The following is a 23,984-nucleotide window of genomic DNA, read 5'->3' on the forward strand; positions in this document are numbered from 1 at the left end:
GCTGGTTATTCCTCCCCCTCACTGTCTCCCTTCTCTCATTCTCCTCAGACATATATCTTGCTAGTTATTGTTAACCCTCACTCTCTCCCTTCTATCTGTCCTCCTCAGCCATACACCTGGACTGGTATGCTTCCTCCTCACTGTCTTCCCTGTGTCCCTCCTCCTCAGCCATACATTTGGCTGGGTATTCTTCACCTTCACTGTCTACCTTCTGTCCTTCCTCTTCTGGAATACTTCTGCTTGGGTATCATCCCTCATCACAATCTCTCGCCTGCCCTTCTTCCTCAGACATACTTCTAGCTGTGCACCCTTTCTCCTCACTGTCTACCATATGTCAGTCCTCCTCAGACATACTTCTTGTTGTCCTCCATCCTATCTACCTTCTGACCTTCCTATTCAGACATAGTTCTTGTTGTCCCCCCCTTTGTCTACCTTCTATCCTTCCTCTTCAGACATATTTATTGTTGTCCTCCTCCTTGTCTTCCTTCTGTCCTTCCTTTTCAGACATATTTCTTGTTGTCCTCCTCCTTGTCTACCTTCTGTCCTTCCTCTTCAGACATATTTCTTGTTGTCCTCTTCCTTGTCTACCTTCCGTCCTTCCTCTTCAGGCCTATTTCTCATTGTCCTCCTGCGTGTGTACCGTCTGTCCTTATTCTTCAGACATATTGCTTGTTGCCCTCCTCCCTGTCTACCTTCTGTCCTTCCTCTTCAGACATATTTCTTGTTGTCCTCCTTGTCTACCTTCTGTCCTTCCTCTTCAGACATATTTCTTGTTGTCCTCCTCCTTGTGTACCTTCTGTCCTTATTCTTCAGACATATTGCTTGTTGTCCTCCTCCCTGTCTACCTTCTGTCCTTCCTCTTCAGACATATTTCTTGTTGTCCTCCTTGTCTACCTTCTGGCATTCCTCTTCAGGCCTATTTCTTGTTGTCCTCCTTGTCTACATTCTGTCCTTCCTCTTCATGCATATTTGTTGTTGTCTTCGTCCTTGTCTACCTTCTGGCATTCCTCTTCAGGCATAGTTCCAGCTGGGTAATCTCCCTCTTCCCTATCTACCTGGGCTCTTTGTGTATTACCATGGATTGAGTTTACATATTTTCCTTCCTCAATATTTCCCTTCTGTTTTTCCTCCTCAGGCATACTTCTGTTTGGGCATCCTTCCTTGCCGCTGTACGATCTTTCCTTCCTCGTCACACAAAATTCAGGTAATGTTTTTCTCTCTTTACTCACTGTTTCTCCTCACTCCTTCCTCATTGCACATATTTCTGGTCAGGTTTTCCTGTGCCTCCTCCATGTCTCCCTTGTCTACTTCTTTCAAGTCCCATCTTTCTTGCCCTCGCTACCTTCTCTTCTTTTGTTTGAATTTCCTTTGTTGGGTATGTGAACGTGTTATGAAGCTAAACGTAGAAATTCTCTGTTGGGATGCCAGATTAGGCTGCATGTGTGTTTCCCTCGATTAATGCTTTTAGATTATTTACTATTTATTTGTATAACCAGAGTTCGATAGTTTATAATCATACCACAGTAGATGGGCAGAGGATAAAAGAAGCTTACAGGAAGGTAGATCACTTTTAAGGCGGCTAGATCAGAACAGAGGAGCGAGGCAGGGGAATGCCTTATAGATTGGAGAGGTAAGAACTTCTGTTTCAAATAGGTATTTCTCAGCAGCGCAATTGAATAAAATGCTGGTTCTGGCCAAATCATTTCTTGATATTCGCCTCCAGTCAAATGCCTTGTCTTCACATTCAAAGCCAATGCAACAGATCAGAGGGGAAGAGGCAATTTGAGGGAAGTAATATTGCTTTTAAACCTGAGTGAAGAGCATGTGTTGGCATGGTGGAAAGGAGAGGTGGATAGGAAGAATGAGGAGAGGAGAGTTTTTGTCCTTTGGGCCAAGACTATGGAGAAATTGGGAAACTTTGCAATTCATCGATGGAGGCCTAAAGCGCTGGTGTATATTCACTTTCCTGTCATCCAGAGTGACATGCAGCAGAGTCCGACGTGCCCAACCAGCCTCTCAGAGCAACATCATGCTGAACAGGCTACCTCAGGGTAAGAGGATATGGGTGAAATGTTTATGTTTGTTGGGAACATAGAGCGCTCTGGAATTAGGACGAGGAGAGGCAAGCAGATGTTCACAGGTTTTAGGAAATTGGGAGACTCCCTACTGACAAGTGAACTGGGGAAGGGTCCGTTGCATGTCAACCAACGTGACATGCGGCTCACTTTGCCCAATCCCTAAGGGCCTGTAGGAGGACCATGCCTGCTGGGCAATCTTCCCATGCCCTCACAGGCTAGTCTGCCACAGGGGGAAAGGCGTGAAGAAAACCTTCTGGCATGTAAGGGTGGGAGCTGGATAGGTGGACTGGCTTATGAGGACTCCCAATAAGCAGGTGCCTTCAAGAAGCCTGTTGCACCCGGCCAAAGTTGGTCATATTTCAGGAAGACCAATGGGTGACTGGCACTCCTTCAGACATCTTGTTCACACAGGGGGATAAGGTGTGCAAGGCCTCTATCTGTGTGGGACATAGCGGCAAGGGAGCCTTACCTTTGAATGTTTTGTGGGTGCAGTGCCGACCGTTGTTTTTTTTTCAATAGATGGTCATGTAAAATTCAATGTTGGGCCATATTGTGCATCTTATAAATTGCCCAATCCCCATTTGCATCTTGGCTTAGCAAAGGGGCTATGCCCAATGAAGGGTTCCTTATGAATATTAGTAAGGTGAGTTGTGCAGGTGCAATAAAAGCAGCAAACACAGGCGCATAGTCCTGCAAATCACATTTGGCCTCCGTCCTATTGGCACTCGCAACGCACCTTGCCATCCAGCTAACCTTTCACTTAACGAGCATTGGCAGAATGCATTAAGAAACGGAAACACTGTGAAGAGGATCTCAGTCCTGGGGTAAAAGCAGACACTCGGTTCCCAGTGCAGGACGTTAGGCTTGAACTCGGATTACAGTCGCTGATTACAGTCGCTGTCCTCTTTATGGAAACTCGCTGTCTGCAGGCTGTGGGCCAAGATTACCTTGGATGCTTCTCATGAGCCAAGTCTTCTGAACCTCCCAGTAGAACATTCATGGAGGGTGACTCGGAGTAAGTGGTTTCGTGAGTTGGAGAAAACTGTATTGCTTCACTTCTTGGCCATTGGACTGAGTGTTGTTCCCAAGTCAACGATCAAATTCCTTCTATCCAAAATCGAGAACAAGATGCAAGTTTATGATCACACTTTGGCTATTGATCAATTGGCTTTACGCCCTAGATATGTGCCATTCACCCACCAAGGCCTGCCTGGGGATAGCTTTTGTAGCTATCTAATTAAATATCCTTCTCCCGGATTGGTACATTTTATACTTTACCTTCGGGAGTTGAGGCTACGTGCTCGCCTTGGAAACAAGACAACACGGAGCAAGACAGGTTCGATCCCTGGGTCCGCGCTTAGAAACCTCTGGGCATTAAGCACGTTATAAATAACCTATGATGATGATGCTAATGATATCTTACTGGTTCTGGCCTACACTGGGGCCAGGGCAGGATTGCCCCGAGAATTGAGAACTTTTAGGCTATGTGGAGAAACACTTGAGACCGCTCGGTACATCCTAACCCAGTGCCCTAGATTACAATCTATGTATGACAAGGGGTACGGAGTATGTCAAAATATAAGATCTGACCAATTTTGGAGTCTTCTGTATGGGGCGGAGTCCCTGGCTCTCACTGCTGGGGTATAGCACATCTGGGGAAAGGTGAAAACCACATTATGTGGTTGAATTTTATATGTTTCTGTCTTCTTCCTTTATGCACAATGTTCATACTGATTCTTTGGATGTGTTTATTTTATACTTCAAATATGTATTTTATAATGCTTTCTTATCTTTTCATGTGTTTATGTAATGTGAAAGGTCAATGTAACCATATGCACTTAAACAAAAATATATATTTTTATGAAGCAGTCACTGTTCTTTGCAGAAGGAAAGTAACCATCCACGGACCGCTTACACTTTGCAAATGATTGCTACTTGCCCTGCGTAGACAGCAACCATTAAATTTTCCTTGTGAGTAGTAAGGAAGGACATGACTCCCTCCATTCACCCTTATTAGTTTTAGCTTCTAGATGGTACTGAAAGTGCTTCCTATAAGCAGTGGTTGAAGTGAAAAAAGGAAGTATTGGTGCTCTGACTGCATCCAAAAAGGAGGGAGTGGGATGATCACACAGATGGTGGGGGAGGGGCTATGGAGGGGGTACGGGTGTCGAGTGGGGGAGAGAGGGACTGGGGGTGACCAGGATCACAAACCTTGGCTCAAATTGTTGGATTTCAATGTCTACAGTAATAACGTCTTATAGAGTTTACTTACAAAAACCACAAATTTCATAATAACGCCACATGACAACATGTTAATCCTTTAGCAGCATGTTTAGCAAACATAAGATCATTGTGCTTTAAATTTCACATCCTGAATGGTAAACTATATGTCACAGAATACAAGATAATGAGAACCTGAAAAATCTATTTAACCCCATGGTACTTTCAGTTATTTAAGACATGTAATAAAAGATGTTGTGTAATAAACATAGATAGAAATGCAAATTATATGTCACAAACTTTCAGCTTGTTGTTATTCATGAAGTTGAAAACATTTGATTAGTGACTTAAACTTTACTTTTTTGCATGTCAAGATAGTAGACATCATGGACATGAACAAATCTTTAAATGGGCGCTTTGTGTTGCTTATTTAATTATCACAGAATTGCCCGTTAACTGGTGCTTTGTGAGCTCTTTGAGTTGTAAATGTTCCATCATGCATATGAAAGGCTCTGCCACTGGTAAAAGAAATGTGTTTGCAACCTGAGCACCTGAACTACCTGCAGAGCCACTGTAGCTGTGTGTGTGTGTGTCTGCCTGGCTGTGACTTGGGAAACGGTCAGTGCTTGAATGTCTGGCCTGAGCCGAGTCTACATTTGGCTCAGGAGAAAGAGAAAGTGTCACAGATGTGTTTTTTGAGGCTTTGAACTAAAGATACGCTCTGTAAAAAGCTAAAGAACTAGTGGTACGGCGGACCACTGATTTATATTACACTTCCATCTCTGCCTATAAGCCAAAACTATTGTATTGGAAGGTAAAGACTGGACAGAGATCATATTTAAGGAGGAGCACACAGCCGTGCAAACTGCCCAGAATCAGCTTTTGTTTCACCCCCCTTTGCAAACGTCTTCTATAATCACCCTGTGGGTATGTTTACATAGTGTGTATAGTTTATATGCGTGCATGCATAGTTGTAGGGTGCCGGAGAGAGCCGAGGAATTGTAGTGGGAGAATATTCTGTAAACTGCATGGTGAGTTTCCCCCACTGCCGTTTTTTACATTTTTTATTGAAAGATGCTTTGCAGTGATTTCTTTCCACTCACTTCATAATTGGTTTGGGGCTGTATTTTTGTATTTTATTTGTAATTTATATAGCGTTTTACACCAAAGCGCTGAACAAGGTACAATTACAGTAAAATCAAAGTAAAATAACAGACTATACAAAGTTTCAACTTAAGGCTGGATAAGATAGTTGTTAAGAGAAGTGTGAAATAAAGAATAAATAGAATGAAGAGAAAGCAGAAGAGAGTTCCAGTCATAAGGGGCAAGCAATGAAAAAAGACGAAACCACCACTGAGGGGCTTGAGGAACTGATAACAAGAATTGAGTCTGAGAATGGAAAACATGAGACGGGACATAAAAGGACACAATACATGAAAGATGCAGAGGGGCCAGTCCATAGAGAGCTTTAATTACAATAGAAAGAATAGAGTGAAAAGATAGCCATCCAAGAGAGGATAGCGATAGTGATAGTGAAATAAAATTACGAGAATAGGGTAAATATAACAACCAAACAGAAGCATTAAAGACAGACTTTAATGGAGCCAAACAGGGAGACCAAGGAGTAAGGTAGAGCAGTAGAAGAGATGTAAGACCACTAGAGAAGAAATCTGAAGTTTAGTGGTGTTAACGTACGAAAAGGATGAGATTTCCAGATATTGACAAGGTGATGCCGACAGGAGCGAGATATAATCGAAATGTGATTAGAAAAGGTTAAATCAGTGTCGACATAGAGACCAAGATTGCAAGCAGAGTCAGGAATAGGAAGGAAAGAAGGCAGAGGAAACAGAGGAGGGTAGAAGGAGCAGGGAGAGTATTAGAAGGGGAAAGGAGAACTTCAGTGTTCAGAACAAGAAAGTGATCAGACATCCACATTTTGATAGCTGAAAGACAAGCTGCAAGATTATCGTGAATAGAAGACATGAAAGAAGAGAAAGACAGAAGAGTTGAGTATCATCCACATTGAAATGATGACAGATAGATAATATCCGACAAAGGGGAAGTATAAAGGGAATGGAGTAAAGGTCCAAGAACAGAGCCCTGGAGAACACCTTCCTTGAATTAGAGGTAAAGTATTAGAAGAGGTTCCAGCCCAAGTAACACGAGTATGTGTGATTAGACAGATAAGAATAGAACCAAGATAAAACAGACCAGAAAAAAACAAAAATAAGAGAGTGACATTAAAAGCAGAGTATGATCCACTGTGTCGAAAGCAGCTGACAAATCCAGTAAAATACGAAGACAAGAATGTTTAGAATAGAGAGCGGAGAGAAGAGAGTCACAGACCCAAAGAATAGCAGGTTCCGTGGAAGGTAGAGGATGGAAACCGGACTGGAAATGAGGAAGGATAACATTTTCATTAACAAAAATAGAAACCTGAGGAGAAGTAAGGTATAAAACAAAGTGTAAGTGACTTACACCTTATTGTGAACGCCAGGGCATTGCACAGCCATGTGCAGGGGCATGAATCTGAATTAACGTGTCTGATGTACATTCCTCCTTCACCTTCAAAGGGCACATGCTTTAGGCATGCAGGAGATTTTCATAAATCCATAAAAATAATGGGATTCTTATGGAATCTGCCTGTTTTTAGCACCTGCTAAACGCAGGGGGATTCCACCGGAATCCACTGTAAAACCTGCCTGCAAAGTGTACTTTGCAGGCAGCATTGACAACTTATTGACAAAATGAGAGTAAAAGCAACAGTTACCCTTTACCTTCGCCGTCTGGTTTGTAAAACTTGAAAACTGCAAGCAGGGGACCCAACAGCAAGTAAGTGCTAATGTTGGTGGTCGCTGTATGCAATTTGCATTTTTAATAAAATGAGCCCAAATGTTTGCTACACTGCAGCCAAGAGGACAGAATTGTTAACACAAATGAACAAAGTGGACATCTGGTCTGTGCTGCGGAAGAGGCTGACTCTGCATCCACACACTCCTCTACTCGCTGCCCATTCACTTCACATCAGTGATCGCAGGTGCTCAGCTGCTAAACACCTGTGCTGGGCAAGGGTGCTGGGCTGCGCGGAGCTACAGGACTGCTAGACACATGCAGCCCTGTTTGCAGTCCTTGTGTTTGCCCCACATGAGAGCCCATTCCTACAGGATTATTTTTCAGTTAATACAAATATATGTAGAGCCTTAAGAACAGATATTGGGCCTCTTTGGGAGTTTGGCAGCAATTCAGCCCTACCACGACTCGGCCCCGTGGTTTGACCGCAGGACTATGCATACCAGCAAGGTGGTGTTAATCCCCTTTTTTGGATTCCATGGGACTTCATGGGGATTTCGTCTGATTAATCATGAGAGGTAATTCTAATACAGTAAATCTGACCATTTTTGGAGATAAAGTGAAGGGTTGGCCTCGAACACTAGGCTGGAGTAAATCATCCCCTTCACCTCCAATCTCAGAATTCGGCAGTGCAGTAAAATTGACTGTAATTCTGTAAGTACAAAAAAGTGACAGTTAAGGAATTACCCCCAACTATTCCCTGCACTGCTGAACTTGTAAAGAGGCCAATTGTTTTGTCATCCATGTTTTTTTTTTCCACCCAGTAATTAATGCAAATTAAAAGATGCGTTTTTGAACCTTAAAGTTCTTCTTCAGATCAGGCAATGATAATATTAAAGCCTGTTCCCATTGCGCAACTCTGCAATCCAAGCATATCAGTGGAGCCATGTAGGTGGAGGCAGGGGCAAGCTCCTATGTGTCAGTTGATTTCTATTTTTAAAATCCACGTGATCTGTTGCCACACTGACACCACCCTAACCACCATAGACACCCCTGCCACACCAGCACGCCATGTGCCAAGATAGTCAGAATTCAGAATTCAAAACCCTAAGAGTGGAATAGCTCAAAAACATCCTTGCGCAACTCAAGGCCACCTCCTACAACGATCATGTCATCCTAACCTCCACAGGAAAGTCTCCAAATATGCTTCTCTGTGGTATAATCACCACACTCATGCAAAACTTCTTCCCCAATGCATAGGAAAGTAGCCAGATCCTACACTTACTAAAGAAGCCCACACTTGACCCAGACAGCCTTGCAAACTACCACCCCATCACCCATCTACCCCTTGTTGGCATGATCATCGAGACCATCACACTCCAACTGCACGAAAATGATTGTCCAACACAACACAATTCAAGAATACCAGTCTGGCTTTCGACTAAGGAGGAGCAAGCCATTGAGGAGGTATTCCTCATTACGGACAAGGGTGACATATGCCTCCTGGCCCTGCCCGACCTCTCTGCCACATTCAACCTGGTTGCCTACAAATCATTACTTAACACCCTGTCCTCCCACATGGGATTTCATTGTGCAGTCCTTCAGTCGTTTGACTGCTACCTCACCAACAGACACTATCTCTCCCACATGGGCACCTGCAGAACCCAGCATCTCCATGTGACCTAAAGAGTCTCACAAGGACCCATGACTCTCCCCTATGATCTTCAATCTCTACAATGAGCAACTGGGGGCCTTCAATGACAAATTCAGCATCAATCCCACGAGTAGGCTGATGCACACAGCAATACGTGAAGTTCAACTACCTCAACCACATTCACCAATTGAAACGTTGCCTCTCCGGCATTCAAGCCTGTGTGTCAAGTGCCCACTTGAAACTCAACCCTACCAAAACAGAGTTTATCCTCCTCAGTTCAAAACTGGATGAAACAGATTGATCTCAATGACTTCTCCCCCAACTCGCTCCCAGTGCAAAGTCCCTTATCATCACAATTGACTGAAAACTCTCATCAGCACACATCACCCAGAAGGCACACAAAGAATAGTACCATCCCTCACTCCTGTGCTGAAACAATCCCTTCATCCCACCTCAGACTTCAGATCCATCATCCAGGCCCTGGTATGCCTCCACCTGGAAGGTGGCAATGCCATACCCTGCCACCTCTGAAACCTGTCCAGCACCCAAGAGCATGAATCAGTCCCAGAATGAAAGTTGTGCACCCACATTTCCCCAGTTGAAAGGAACTACAATGGGTACCCCGCCAAGCGTGCATCACCTTGAAGACAGCCTGCATCACCTACAAAGCTCTAATGTCCAAGATACCATCATACTTATCTGCAAATATCACCGTCTCAGGAGGACAACGCAACACCAGGAGCCGAGATATTGCCAGACTAGAATCCAAGAAGGACAAGAAGGAGAAGACCAGAAAACGAGCATTCTCCTGCTATGCTCCCACACTCTGGGGCAACCTTCCTGATAACATCAGGCTGGCGCCATCCCTCCCGAAATTAAAGAAAGATCTGAATACCTTCATTGTCGAGGAACACTTTTCCGACAAATGAGGACCATAGACTGACAGACGACCCCTTCCCCCATATTATATTTTACTCAGCTAATTGTATTGTGCTCCCTTGCTTTCTAGCTAGGCTGTGAAAACAAGGAAATAATATGAGGCAGGGTAACCAAAAAGGAAACACACCAAACACAGGTTACAAAGGAACATACAAAGCACTTTATTTTATACTGAATCCAGTTACAAAAGAACAGAACAAAATTCAGATAGCTATCGACCCTCAGTACAACACAGCGAACTCCGGCGTGGTTCGGTGTGCTCAGTGAGTGCAAATATTCATTGAAACAGTCAGGCTTTTATACATTTCTCCAGTCTGTTGTCCAGCCTTTCTGCAGGTTAACCATTCCATAAATAAGTTACTGCTCTAGGGTCCCTTGCCAGGTCAAATCTAGTTCATCTTAGGTTTATACATTAACAAGAAGAAATGGTAATAATGCATGCTCTAGGCCTAACATTACAATGCGGGACTTAATTTATACAATATAGTTAAGCAGGTGTTCTCATTCAATTATAGATCAGTTTCGGTGATACAGGTAATCCATTGCACACAGGTCAGCAGAAGGACAAGGTCTCAGCTCATGACCCTAACAAGTGGCCTGCAGGCTAGTTATACATTAGCTGTACAGAGGTCATGACAATCAAGTTCTGTTCTGATTAACATAGGCTACCATTTTAGCTCACATGGTGACTTTATAGAGCAAGAAAACCTAAAATGGCGGCTTGACCCAAAATGACAGTTTACATGGTTTCTAAGGTCAGGACCTTGCAATGCGAGTTTATTCACATGTAGTTTATAAGCAGCTTGTTAGCAGCTTGGCATAGGCCAATATACATATATACATAGCAATAGGAGGCACGATATAATTTCTAGTTTGACAAACCCTCCTTTTGGCCTATGCCAAGTGCTAAACTACTTCTGATCTCCCTGCAAATAACTCCATGTGTCATCGTCTATACACCCTGAATAGCTGTCAGAAATATCTATCGCCATTAGATCTTTTACTAAGATCTCTTTCAGTACATACTCCTTGGAGGTTTTATCCGGGGCATACACTTTATGTCCTATTGTACCTATTGCCTGAGCACAACATCCCCCTAGCATTGAACATATACTTGGTAGACATTGGATACAACAACAAAGAAATAGCAGAATTCCCAAAATAATCAGCAAGACGGAAAGCACTTTCCAGCCCCAAGACCGCAAGAAGTCCCAGAACCAAGCGCTAAGATCCCAATTTCCCTCGGGAACATGCACTTCTGAACTAAGAATGTGCAGATTCTGTATTGCCTTAAAAATTGTCGGCGAGGAATTTGGTACGAAAACACAGCAAGCGGACCCCACTAATTTGCATACTCCACCTCGTTCTGCCAGAATGACATCTAATGCCATCCGATTTTGGAGTGCTACCAATCTTATTGCTTTTTGTTCTAGTGTCATATTGTAGAGTATGTCCGTGGTCCGGTTGATCGTTCTCTCCAGTACCCTTGCTAATCCCCTAATGTTCTCAGAGTTTGTTATTTGTCCCCAAAAGGGCACAACTGATTTTGCTATATCTCCCAATACTTGCCCAGGGGTATCTCCATTCTTGTCCCGCCGTGGGCGAGCCTTAGAAACCTCCAATGTAAAAGCTACAAATACCCCAGGTAACAGGATCCCTAAATAACAGGTTCCCTGCCAATCCTTGGGCAACCAGGGAAATGCTAAACTACCACAAACAAAATAAACAGGCCCCCAACATACAGAGGCCTGTTTTCTCCAGTCAAATTTACAATGTTTATACAACCTTCAAAATCTCCCATTGGCCGAGTGCCCTTTCTTTGTACACAAAAGGGGACCGAGTCAGGGCTATGATTTATAGAGTAAGAAGGAGGCACGGCGTCCTTATTGCCTATCAGAGCCATTTTAAAGGAAATTAAAGTTTGAAAAGGAAGAGACAGTATCAGACGGCCTAATAGAAGCGACATTAGGTTTACTTCTATTTGCAAAAAGCGAGCATCCCAGGGGAGTTAATTCACGTTTCTCGAAATCATTCAAATTAGTTCCATCAAAGTTCCCTGAGATGCTATCATTCCAACGGCCAAAGAATAATGCTCTAAGAGAGGCATAGCAAGCAGTCGTTAAAGGTAAAGGGTGAATATACCATCCCAGTCCCTTGTTCCCATGTTGCGGTAAATGAGTGCAAATCCAACAATTACTCTTATTAAAAATGGCATGCGTTGCATTCATTACTATCATTAGAGTGTTATTATGATACTTTTGTCTATGTTGGGAGTCTCTAGGGGACAGGGTGTGAAGGTGTACAGAGGGAGTCAAAGCAGTCGGTACAATCTCGGTCGGAAGTAAAGGTTTTAGAGGATAGATTTCTTCAAAGTACCAAAGTCCTACAGCAGTAATTGCAAAAATAACAATTATCGTTATCAAAACACACCAGTACGTTTTCGGGGCCCAGGCACATTGTTCATTGTCCAAGTTGGTCACCCCCTTATTCAAAAGTCCAGTGCGGGGAGCAGCAGTGGAGGTGGCAGGCATTGTAGTTCCTCAATCGACGACCCCAATGTTTGTTGCTGGCGATGCTACGGTTGCGCGATTTCTTAGTCCTTCCCAACCCTAGCCAGCAGAATCCCTTTTTTTCCCTTTTGTTCAACAGAAACTTTCTTATACAAAGGAAAACTTTTGATCACTTCTCTTTCTCAAATGCATGGAAAAACCCGCGCCGTAGTTCCATTTTCTTCGTCGAAGGTTGTACCTGGTGGTACCCAAGATTGTTTGATCCGAAAAGAAGGCGTCGTCACTTCCTGAGGGAAGCGACGTATCGGAGGCGACGGAAGTCGCAGAATTTGAAACAGTGTTTTCCGGAAGTGATTTTTCAAAAGAGTGCAGAGACGAAATGGACTGTTCCCCAAGCTCCACGGGCTCAGAGAAATTCTCCGACGCACTCACAGCGCTGTTTGCTACTCCAAGATCAGGGACTGTAGCATCAGCGAGGGGATCTGCTTGTTCTGTAACCTGTGGCGTCGTGTGAGGAAGTTTCTTGACATGCGTCGCGTGGATCCAGTGTTTCTACCCAGCCACCCGCACTGCTGTCCGGGTGACCAACAGCACCTGGTAGGGTCCCTTCCAACGAGGAGCGAGACAGGAAGACCTTTCGTAGGCCTTCACTAGGACCCAACTTCCAGGCTGTATATCGTGTCCTGGGCCCGTGAACCGTACAGGTAAAGCTGAAAACACCTGGTGATAAATGAAATACAGGTTTTTAGTTAACTGGTTACAGTAGTCGGAGAGAAGTACATTTTCTACATCGCGCAATGCGCAGCTTTTAGGCAAACCCCAAATATTAGCAGGTCTCCCCATTGCCACCTCAAAGGGAGAGAGCCCAGTCTTAGTTTGAGGGGTTGTCCGCATTGAAAGTAACACGATCGGTAAGGCGTCCGGCCATTTTAGTTTGGTGCCGGCACACGTCTTAGCGAGCTTGTTTTTTATGATACCATTGTGTCTTTCCACTAATCCGGCGCTCTGAGCATGTCTGGCCGAATGGAATCGTTTGTCAATTTGCAATACCGTACATATCTGTAGAATTACAGCAGCGATAAAATGCGGACCATTATCCGACCAGATAACTCTCGGCAAACCGAACCGTGGGAAGAATTCCTTTAACATGGTCTTTGCAGTGGTCATGGCTGTAGCGTCTTTAACAGGGAAAGCCTCGACCCACTTACTAAAGGCGCAAATGACCACAAGGACATATTTTAGATTGTTACATCGCTCCATTTCAATAAAGTCAAAGTGAATCACTTCAAACGGGACAGAAGGAGGCCCAAAGCTACCTCTTGGAGTTGCTGTGCCCTTTCCCACATTGTTGTAGGCAAATCATGCAATTTTGGACATAATGCTGGCCAATTTTTGAAATCTTATCATTTACCCAGACTTTCTCTAACATTCTCGTGATCTGTTGAGCGCACACATGTGTGGGACCGTGTGCCATGGTAACCATAATTACTATATAGGCATTAGGAAGCAATCATTTCCCTTCAACCATGTCCACCCAACACCCATCATCATCGAGTTTCCCCAAGCCCTCAGCCCACCTCTTGGATTCTTCTAATGTGGCAACGGCTTGGATGTTCCGTACAGACCCGACACCCTCATCCATTGCATAGGCATCTACAGTCTCCCTTGAAACATACATCTCCGTGAAGAGATCAGAGGCAGTTTGTCTAGCTATTTGATCAGCGAAAGCATTCCCTTTCCCTACATCATCTATAATCTTGCGATGTGCTGCGCAGTTAATGATTGCTAACTGACTAGGGAGTGAAAGCGCTGAAAGCAATTGTACTATCAGGGAGCCATGTTGGATCTTGGTGCCATGCGAAGTTAAAAACCCTCTCTCTGACCAAAGTCTCCCAAAGTTGTGAGCCACCCCAAAGGCATACTGGCTATCAGTATATATTTTTACTGTTAGCCCTTCGGAAAGCTCACAAGCTCGAGTCAATGCTATAATCTCTGCGGCCTGCGCAGAGTTATGCGTAATTCTCTTGGTCTCCACAACCGTACTCAATGTAGTGACTGCATAAGCAGCTGTGGATGTACCATCCAGTAGTTTGAAGCAGGAGCCATCACAAAACAGCTCCCCTTGTGGGATATCCAAAGGAGTGTCCCTCAAATCAACTCTGCCTTTTGTATCTTGTTCAGTAGTATACAGGCAGTCATGTGACTCTTCGTCACCGCAAACATTATTTCGCGGGAAAGGTAGGAGTTCGGCCGGATTAAGAACGCAGCTCCTCCTAATTTGAATGTAGGGAGCAAACAAGATTAATTCATATCTTGTCAGTTGTGCGGAAGTGAGGTGTTGCGTTTGGATTTTGTTCAATAGAATATCTACAGAGTGAGGCACCATCAGGGTTAAATCATGGCCTAGGACCATTCCCTCACTCTGTTTTACAGACGCAGCAGCAGCAGCGACAGCGGGCAAACATCTTGGCAAAGCGCATGCAACAGGATCAAGGGCGGAAGAGTAGTACCCACATGGCCTATTCTTCCCTCCATGTTCCTGCGTTAATACAGCCAAAGCACATCCATCACATTCATGCACAAACAACACAGAGGCCTTCTCATAGTTCGGTGTGCCCAAAACTGGCGCCGAACATAATGCAGTCTTGAGCAACTCGAATGAATGTTCATGCTCCGTATTCCATGGCAATGGCGAAGAAATACCCTTCTTCGTCAAGGCCAACATCGGTTTTATCACTAGTGAGAAGTTTGGGATCCATAACCTACAGTAAGAAGCCATACCTATCAAGGCTCTAACTTCCTTTTGTGTATTTGGGACAGACATGCCAGAAATGTGTTTTATTCTTTCAGGTGTCAATCTTCTTCCCTCCTTTGACAGGAGATAGCCTAAATAGGCGACCTCCTGGCAACAATATTGAAACTTTTTAAGCGAAGCTTTGTGACCATGCTTAGCTAGATGGATGAGCAACAACACAGTGCCCTCTTTACAAGAGCTCTCAGAGTCAGCGGCTAAAAGCAAATCATCAACATATTGAAGCAACGTACAAGTAGGGGGCAATCCAAGTGTATCAAGCTGCTCTTTCAAAGCCCTACTATAAATCCTAGGACTCTCAGTATAACCTTGAGGTGCACGAGTAAATGTGAATGAGCGTCCCCCTAAGGTGAACGCGAACAAGTATCTACTATCCTCATGTATAGGAATACTGAAGAAAGCATTCTTTAGGTCCACAACACTGATGTGAGTAGCCGTAGCTGGAATCATGGTTAATATTGTCGTCACATCAGGCACAATTGGAAATTGCGGAGCGACGACTTTATTAATGGCACGTAAATCAATTATAAAACAAAATGGAATTGCATTATCACCTTTTTTGTACACGGGTAAAATCGGACTATTGCACAAACTTCCTGCAATCTCCTCAATCACCCCACGATGCACAAAATCGGAAACAATGCTATTCAAAGCTCGCTCGCCTTCAACTGAGATCTTATACTGTGGAATACGGGGCAGCTTAATTCCATGTTTCAAAACTATTTTAACAGGCTCAATCTGCAAAACACCGACATCATTGTCATCAACTGCCCACAAACACTCTGGTACATTACTGAATTCTGGCAGCAAAGGTCTAGTCAAGAATGGCGAAACAGAACATTGCTGTGGTGAAATCGTCAAACGCACTCCATCAGAAGGACAATGAATTACCGCATTTAATTCCTTCAACAGATTCAACCCCAGCAAATTCTCTCCACAATTCGAAGTCAAGAGAAAATGGACAGTGGTCCGTAAAGGGACCCAAAGAAATAGGCACCGGTGAAGAAACCGGACAAACAACTGGTGTGCCAGAAAACCCTACAGAAACATTGGTTTGCCCTGACAGTGGAATGTTTGGAACCCGAGAATGATCAATGGAGCACTTCTGTGCTCCAGTGTCTATCAAAAATTGATGTTTCCTATTTCCCACTACCATTTCAACGTAGGGACCTTTCTGATTAACGGGAATAGGTGTAGGTTCCAAACCCTGCTTCGGGCAATCCTAATGAAACAAAATATCATCAAAAGGAAGCTCTTCAGATAGGTATGCAGCAGAAGGATGATCAAATATGTTTCTAGTATCCACACTCGAAGTCTGATTATCCTGTGAAAAAGGTTGTTGGGGATCCTGCGAAAACTGGCCTCTACCAGGGCCCCTTACACCAGGGCGACCTCTGGATCGTCTACCCATATTTCCACATGTGTTATTCGACCTCTGTCGAAGGACGGGGCATTGTGCACGCCAATGACCCTCCTGGCGACAATAGGCACACTGGTTAATATTCACAGGACCCAAGGGCACATTCCCTTGTGGAACATACTGACCTCTAATCTGCGAACTACCCACTCTGGGGCCTCTAACAATTTGCTGTAACAATACTTTAGTCTTCAAATCACCTTTTCTCTTCTCGACTCTATCTTTTTCATTATTGACACGGTTCTGGTAGTACTGAGCCATGTGCAGTACTTCTGATTGGGATTTCGCCTGCCAAGCGCTCTCAGACGACATAATTTTTGACTGGATGTCAGGCAGCAATCCACGTACAAATTTGTCCACAAATAATCTTTTCCCAGACTCTGTGCCTAAGTCTTGTCCACTGAAATCCGAGAATACCTGTTCGAACCGATTAAAGAACTCGGTAGCACCCTCAGATTTTCCTTGGACACAGGCCGTAAGCTTGTCCCAAATAATTCTCTTTTCGGGGATTATAGTTTTCAGTTTTGCAATGATTCTGTCAAGCAAAATTAGTATCACCTGAAGTGGTCTCTCACCAGCTGACCTTTCCCCATCAAGCCTAACTATGTTAGCCCATGTATCTCCCAACCCTGGTACATCGTCTATAGTTCTAACTTGTTTCCACAAATCTACAGGCAGGAGTACAGGGAATAGCAAATCAATGCTGCCTAGGGTAAACACTGAGGACTGCAAAACGGACTCTATCTCTTTATAGAACCCTGTCGGATTTTTCCTAATGTCAGGAATAGTTTGTCTAATAGTATTCACTTCCTGTCGTGAAAACGGGACGTGAACAAACTGCGATACATAATGTGCAGGAATGTCCACAGCAGGTGTACCTGCTGCAGCATTAGCAGGAATCTCAACCTTTTGGACAAATGTCGGAGGAACCTCTCTCATAGGCATCTGAGATGTAGGCAACTCCGAACGCTTACAAAGCAACAGAGTTAAGTCGAGCGCTAAAGCAGTTGAAGAAGTGTCAAGTGAAAAAGCTCTCTTATAAATGCTCAATAACTCTGTGGGACAACTAACCTTTCTCTTTAAACATTCATCCTGCAGGTACTCTACCATTACCTGTATCACTTTCCTCTGCATTTCTAGCGTATATTGACTGTATGTGTCATATACCTCAACTGGAGTTATCGATATGTCTGAAATCCATCTAATCGCATCTTTTGTACAAATCCGCGCCTCCTCAGATGTCGATTTACGACACGGAAGAAATCGTTTCTGTACATACATACTTTCTTCTTCGTCATCCTCATTCCGTAACCTTTCCAACTCCTTTCTATACTCAAATATCCTCTCAACATGCTCATGTACCTTCTCCACAGTGTCTCTTGAAAACGCTAAAGTATTCAGGTCCCTCAACCCTTGTGGGAGGTCTGCATTATTTAATTTACCCCACATTACACATAAATTAATCCCTAAACCTTCAATGAAAACATTTTTCTCAGGAAAATTATCCATATTAGAAAGTGTGGCAAGAACATTAGCTCGATCATCTCTCTCCATACAATGCTTAGCCCATGCAAACAAATCCTGTTTCCTTTCTGTAGGAACAGTATTACGAGTAACAATCCCCGACCCCGCACCCTGATCAACTACAAGCGGTACAGAACTACTTGGGAGTGAGGGTGCAGGCAAATTCAATGGAGGTACAATTACTGGTGCAATGGGAAGAGGCAGAGGAGCAGGTGGAGGAACAACAACCGGAGGAATAGGAACAACAGGTTGAGCAGGAAGAGCAGGAATAACAGCAGGAAGAGGTACAGCAGGAGGAAGAGGAACATATGGAGGTGGTGCAGAGGCACCAGGACTTCATTCATTTAACAATTTGTCAATAAACTCATCAGAAACATGAAGATCTTTAGAAGGATAGATTTTCTGAATACAGAGTGAGAAAGCCCTGTCCATATTCCTAACCGACTCAGACTGTTTGTCCTGATCATATAACAACGCCTTTTCAGCATTTGTTTTATGACGGCGCACATGTTTTTCGCTACTTTTAAGCTGCTGCAACGCTTCTCTTTTCCAATTTTGCAAAACATCAAATGCTGCAGGTCTGGCCTTCTTTTTTAACAAGACTGACTCTAAATATTCAATACGAGGGATCTCAAAACTACCATTGACGGGCCACTGAAGTTCGGAGGCATGTCTGGTTTGTCTGTGCCAAATTTCATTAAATACTACACTTCCAATGCCATGCTTACAGTACATAGTACATGCCGGTGACCCCTCCTGTGGTGCCGGACGGCTAAATTCAAAAGATTGTCTATCGCTGCGGAATAATGCCCTAAAGCAGCTAGACAATTTCCCAGGCATTTCTCAAATACTCTGTGTTACCTGGTCAATAATTGTGTCTGCAGATACAATGCGCCAAATTCAAATTGTCAGGGTTGAATTAAGAGTCGGGTAATGACTCACCTGACCAAACCTAAGGAGGACCGATTGGTTTACAAAGGACTTACCTAAAGAATTTTACCTTGTGTATGGTGATTTCGGCAAATCTGCCCGCCTCAAAAAATGGACCCTCGTCAAGATGCCGTCTCAGACCACACGGCTATCGTCCAGGGAACGGATCGTGCAGCGCTGTTGAGGTGTCGCGTCTCGTTCAGTCGGGCCCGTTATGTCACACTGTCCGATCCCGGTCCGATAGCGTGCGTCAACCTTCAATAATCCGGCATCATACTTGAGGGTCCCTATTCCGGGCGCCAACTGTGAAAACAAGGAAATAATATGAGGCAGGGTAACCAAAAAGGAAACACACCAAACACAGGTTACAAAGGAACATACAAAGCACTTTATTTTATACTGAATCCAGTTACAAAAGATCAGAACAAAATTCAGATAGCTATCGACCCTCAGTACAACACAGTGAACTCCGGCGTGGTTCGGTGTGCTCAGTGAATGCAAATATTCATTGAAACAGTCAGGCTTTTATACATTTCTCCAGCCTGTTGTCCAGCCTTTCTGCAGGTTAACCATTCTATAAATAAGTTACTGCTCTAGGGTCCCTTGCCATGTCAAATCTAGTTCATTTTAGGTTTATACATTAACAAAAAGAAATGGTAATAATGTATGCTCTAGGCCTAACATTACAATGCGGGACTTAATTTATACAATATAGTTAAGCAGGTGTTCTCATTCAATTATAGATCAGTTTTGGTGATACAGGTAATCCATTGCACACAGGTCAGCAGAAGGACAAGCTCTCAGCTCATGACCCTAACAAGTGGCCTGCAGGCAAGTTATACATTAGCTGAACAGAGGTCATGACAATCATGTTCTGTTCTGAATAACATAGGCTACCATTTTAGCTCACATAGTGACGTTATAGAGCAAGAAAACCTAAAATGGCGGCTTGACCCAAAATGACAGTTTACATGGTTTCTAAGGTCAGGACCTTGCAATGCGAGTTTATTCACATGTAGTTTATAAGCAGCTTGTTAGCAGCTTGGCGTGAGCCAATATACATATATTCATAGCAATAGGAGGCACGATATAATTTCTAGTTTGACAAGGCATACACTATATAACAACTCACCTGCATACATCTTTTGTGTTGGGAGTATTTTTTCTCTCTATGAATTGCTGAGAGCATTTGCATGATTTTAGAGAGTACACGTGGCTGGTGCAATGCTTACCTGTAGGGCCGGCACATGCTGCACCCCTCTAAGACTATCTACACAGGGAGGGGTTCCCATTACCCTGCTCGCGGTACTATCGAAATAATGTAGTCATGGCGCCAGTGGTGCAAATGGAAAGAATTTAGCGGGGGATCCCACAAGGGCCGGGCTGGGGGCGGAGTTTGGAGGAGGAGTGGAGTTCAGAGGAGGCGGAGTTCAGAGGGTGGAGGGGGTGGCAGTTGACCTCCTATCAAAGGAAATGTTCAAAATAATAGTTTTAAAACGGCACAATTTCTTTCATGCTGCTTGTTTTCCAAACTCCAACCTATTTATACTCCGGCCCTGGACTAAACGCACACATGTCTACTTCCACCCCATGTCTCCTAGCAGAACCCTTGGGAAATATTAGAGTTCACCGCCAACCGACGGTGAGCTCTAGCATTTCCTGATAAGCACCTAGCTAAGTGAACTGTTTACACTACATGGTTCAACGCTCTGTACAATGCGGTGCTGTTAGACAGCATCTGGAAAGTAAAACTTAAGCAAATATAACCGACGATGATGTAATGTGGTCTGTGGCTGTGCAAAGGTGGGGGCCCGGTGCTCTACTCTGCCCTGTGCACGTCCACAGAGCACATTACATCATCAGCGATTATATTTGCTTAAGTTATACAAAGCGCTTTTCGTTGCGTTGCTTACAAGTGACTGGAGCGTTTGTTTAAAAAAAAAAAGTCAAGCTTTTTGGGCGTGAGGCTGGCCAGATCCCGAGATCCGGCTACACATCTGATGCCGGATCCGGCGAGAGCCGGCCCATTGGCCAGCGCTGCATGGCACCCATTCTGAACTGCTTCTGTATCTGCTCTGTGCAGCAGTTCTGATTGCTTCGGAAATTCACATTGCCACCTCTGTGGACTTGCATTGCTTTGTGGTATGTTGATGATGAGGGCGACGTCCTTACAAATGTCCTGCCGCCTTCGAATGGCGCATGCTTAGGTGGGCCATGTAGTCCCCAAAGACCCTTTCAGCTGTTCTTTGCCTCGTCCCTTCTCTTACAGGACCTCCAGCCAGAGACAGCAGTGCATTCACACGCCTGCGCATGCGAGTAGCCTTCACAACCCATCCAGGCCTATCATTTGGCTATGCAGAAGGCAGTGCAGCAGACTCCTCGGATTTGGCTGCTGAATGGAGCTTTTGTGGAAGGGCTGGTTGTGGCGCCAGTAGCAGTGCTCTTAGGAGACCTGGGTGGCTAGCACTGTAGTTCCGTCCTGATGCTGCAGATCTGTGACCTGATGCAATAGCCAGGGCTGCTTTGAGACCTTCCTGGCATCTACCCGCTTCCCTCTCTGGCTTTGGGCCTCCTGAGGAGATAACCCCACGGGAGCATAAACTCTCTGATGGCAAGATCTGAGATGCTAGCTCTCTGGTCGCAAACATCTGCAATCCTAGCTCCCTGGTGCCAACATATGCAATCCTAGCTCTCTGGTGGCAAAATCTTCAATCCTAGCTCGCTGGTCTTAAGATCTTAGATCCTAGATCTCTGGTGGCAAGATCTGAGATCCTAGCTCCCTGGTGCCAACATCTGCAATCTTAGCTCTCTGGTGGCAAGATCTGCAATCCTAGCTCCCTGGTGCCAACATCTGCAATCTTAGCTCTCTGGTTGCAAAATCTGCAATCCTAGCTCCCAGGTGCCAACATTTGCAATCCTAGCTCCCTTGTGCCAACATCTGCAATCCTAGCTCCCTGGTTCCAACATCTGCAGTCTTAGCTCCCTGGTGCCAACATCTGCAATCCTAGCTCCCTGGTGGTAAGATCTTAGATCCTAGCTCTCTGGTGGCAAGATCTGAGATCCTTGCTCTCTGGTGGTAAGATCTGAAATCCTAGCTCTGTGGTGGCAAGATCTTAGATGCTAGCTCTCTGGTGGCAAGATCTAAGATCCCAGCTCTCTGGTGGCAAGATCTGCAATCCCAGCTGGCTGGTGGTAAGATCTTAGATCCTAGCTCTCTGGTGGCAAGATCTGAGATCCTAGCTTTCCGGTGGTAAGATCTGAAATCCTAGCTCTCCGGTGGTAAGATCTTAGATCCAAGCTCTCTGGTGGCAAGATCTGAGATCCTAGCTCTCTGGTGGCAAGATCTGAGATCCTAGCTCTCTGGTGGTAACATCTGAAATCCTGGCTCTCTGTTGGCAAGATCTGAGATCCTAGCTCTCTGGTGGCAAGATCTGCAATCCCAGCTCGCTGGTGGTAAGATCTTAGATCCTAGCTCTCCGGTGGCAAGATCTGAAATCCTAGCTCTCTGGTGGTAAGATCTGAAACCCTAGCTCTCTGGTTGTAAGATCTGAAATCCTAGCTCCCTGGTGGCAAGATCTAAGATCCTAGCTCTCTGATGGCAAGCTCTGAGATCCTAGCTTTCTGGTGGCAAGATCTGAAATCCTAGCTCTCTGGTGTCAAGATCTGAAATGCTAGCTCTCTGGTGGCAAGATCTGAAGTCCTAGCTCCCTGGTGGCAAGATCTGAAATCCTAGCTCTCTGGTGGCAAGATCTGAAATGCTAGCTCTCTGGTGGCAACCTCTGCAATCATAGCTCTCTGGTGGCAACATCTGCAATCCTTGCTCTCTGGTGGCAAAATCTGAAATCATAGCTCTCTGGTGGTAAGATCTGAGATCCTAGCTCCCTGGTGGCAGGATCGGAGATGCTAGCTCTCTGGTGGTAAGATCTGAAATCCTAGCTCTCTTGTGGCAAGATCTGAGATGCTAGCACTCTGGTGTCAGGATCTGAGATGCTAGCTCTCTGGTGGTAAAATCTGAAATCCTAGCTCCCTGGTAGTAAGATCTGAGATCTTATCAGGGCGAGCACCAGAGACTTTAAAATATGAATTCCACTGCTGAGAATAACTATATCAAACCTGTGGGACAGGGGTTTCCTCCCCCTCTTTCTGGAAGTGGACTCTAGCATGAGCTGATCTGGTAATCTGACCGGTTAACCGTCTGAAGCGCGCAGTAGCAGCAGATCCACTTTTAGGGAATCCACTTCCCAAGTGCTGCTTTTCTGTTCCTGATGAGGTGATTGCCAGCTCTGCCTGCCTCTGAGCCCTGTTCAATAGAACCCAGAAGACCTACCCATGACCCCCTGGAGCGGTCACTGTGTGCGGGACATCTTGGCAAGTTTAGCTGTAACTCCTCCGCTCTGGGCCCTTATTGGGTGAGAAATCTGCATCCTGTGTCGTGCCTCTTCACGCTGGCAAGGGCAGAGAAACACTGCCCTCATTATCCTATCACAGTGACCTCCCATAGATCCCTGTGGGGGCAGATGTGGATCAGTCTAGCATCTCTTGCTTCTTTTGAGTGACAGCGATGCGGGAACGCTTTGTGGCAAGGGGACTGATATAACTGGTATCCTGACACTTATTGTTCCCCATGTCTATTTTTTACTTGTTATCACCATTTCACAACATTTGCACATTTTTGCTTTTACTACAATCATTCTCTTTCATTCTAGAATATTTTTGATATAGACATGGATTTTGGTTTCATATCGGTATCATTGAGGTGTGCACTGTTTCTAACGAGCATGTGCGTGTTCATCCCCACTACCAATGGGAAGCTCTCCCTGGTCAAACAACAACCATTCGCTGTATGCCACTGAAATCAATGAGGCCCTTCAGACCAAGAGGGCGCCTCTACTCAATCATTAAAGCAGAGACGTCACTGTGGTGGGCTGGAGGGGTGCTAAAGCCCCGGGTATTTTGGTTGTAGCCCCGGATAGAGGCTCAGGGGCTACAGCCAAAAGGTTAGCTAACCCCAAGTCCCAACATTAGCATTGCCCCAGATGTTTTCCAGACTTAGCAACACCCCTGAACTAAACCCAACAGGGCAGCGGGTGCTCCAACGAGTGAGATTGGG

At 44.8% G+C, this 23,984-nt stretch overlaps 1 protein-coding gene across 24 annotated transcripts in view; it reads left to right on the forward strand.

Annotated features, from left to right (window-relative positions):
- NRXN2 (neurexin 2) overlaps positions 1-23,984 on the forward strand; it is a 2,524,532-nt gene that overhangs the window by 281,342 nt on the left and 2,219,206 nt on the right. For 23 of the 24 annotated variants that reach the window (XM_069645062.1, XM_069645065.1, XM_069645068.1 and 20 more), the window contains exon 2: positions 1,136-1,204. The exons of the other annotated variant lie outside the window; for it this stretch is intronic. The gene's annotated coding sequence lies outside the window, so the exon portion shown is untranslated. The remainder of the gene's footprint in view (positions 1-1,135; positions 1,205-23,984) is intronic. 24 annotated transcript variants of the gene reach the window in all.

The sequence above is a fragment of the Ambystoma mexicanum genome, chromosome 2p (assembly GCF_040938575.1).
Source record: "Ambystoma mexicanum isolate Mex_15411 chromosome 2p, UKY_AmexF1_1, whole genome shotgun sequence".
NCBI classification, from domain to species: Eukaryota; Metazoa; Chordata; class Amphibia; order Caudata; family Ambystomatidae; genus Ambystoma; species Ambystoma mexicanum.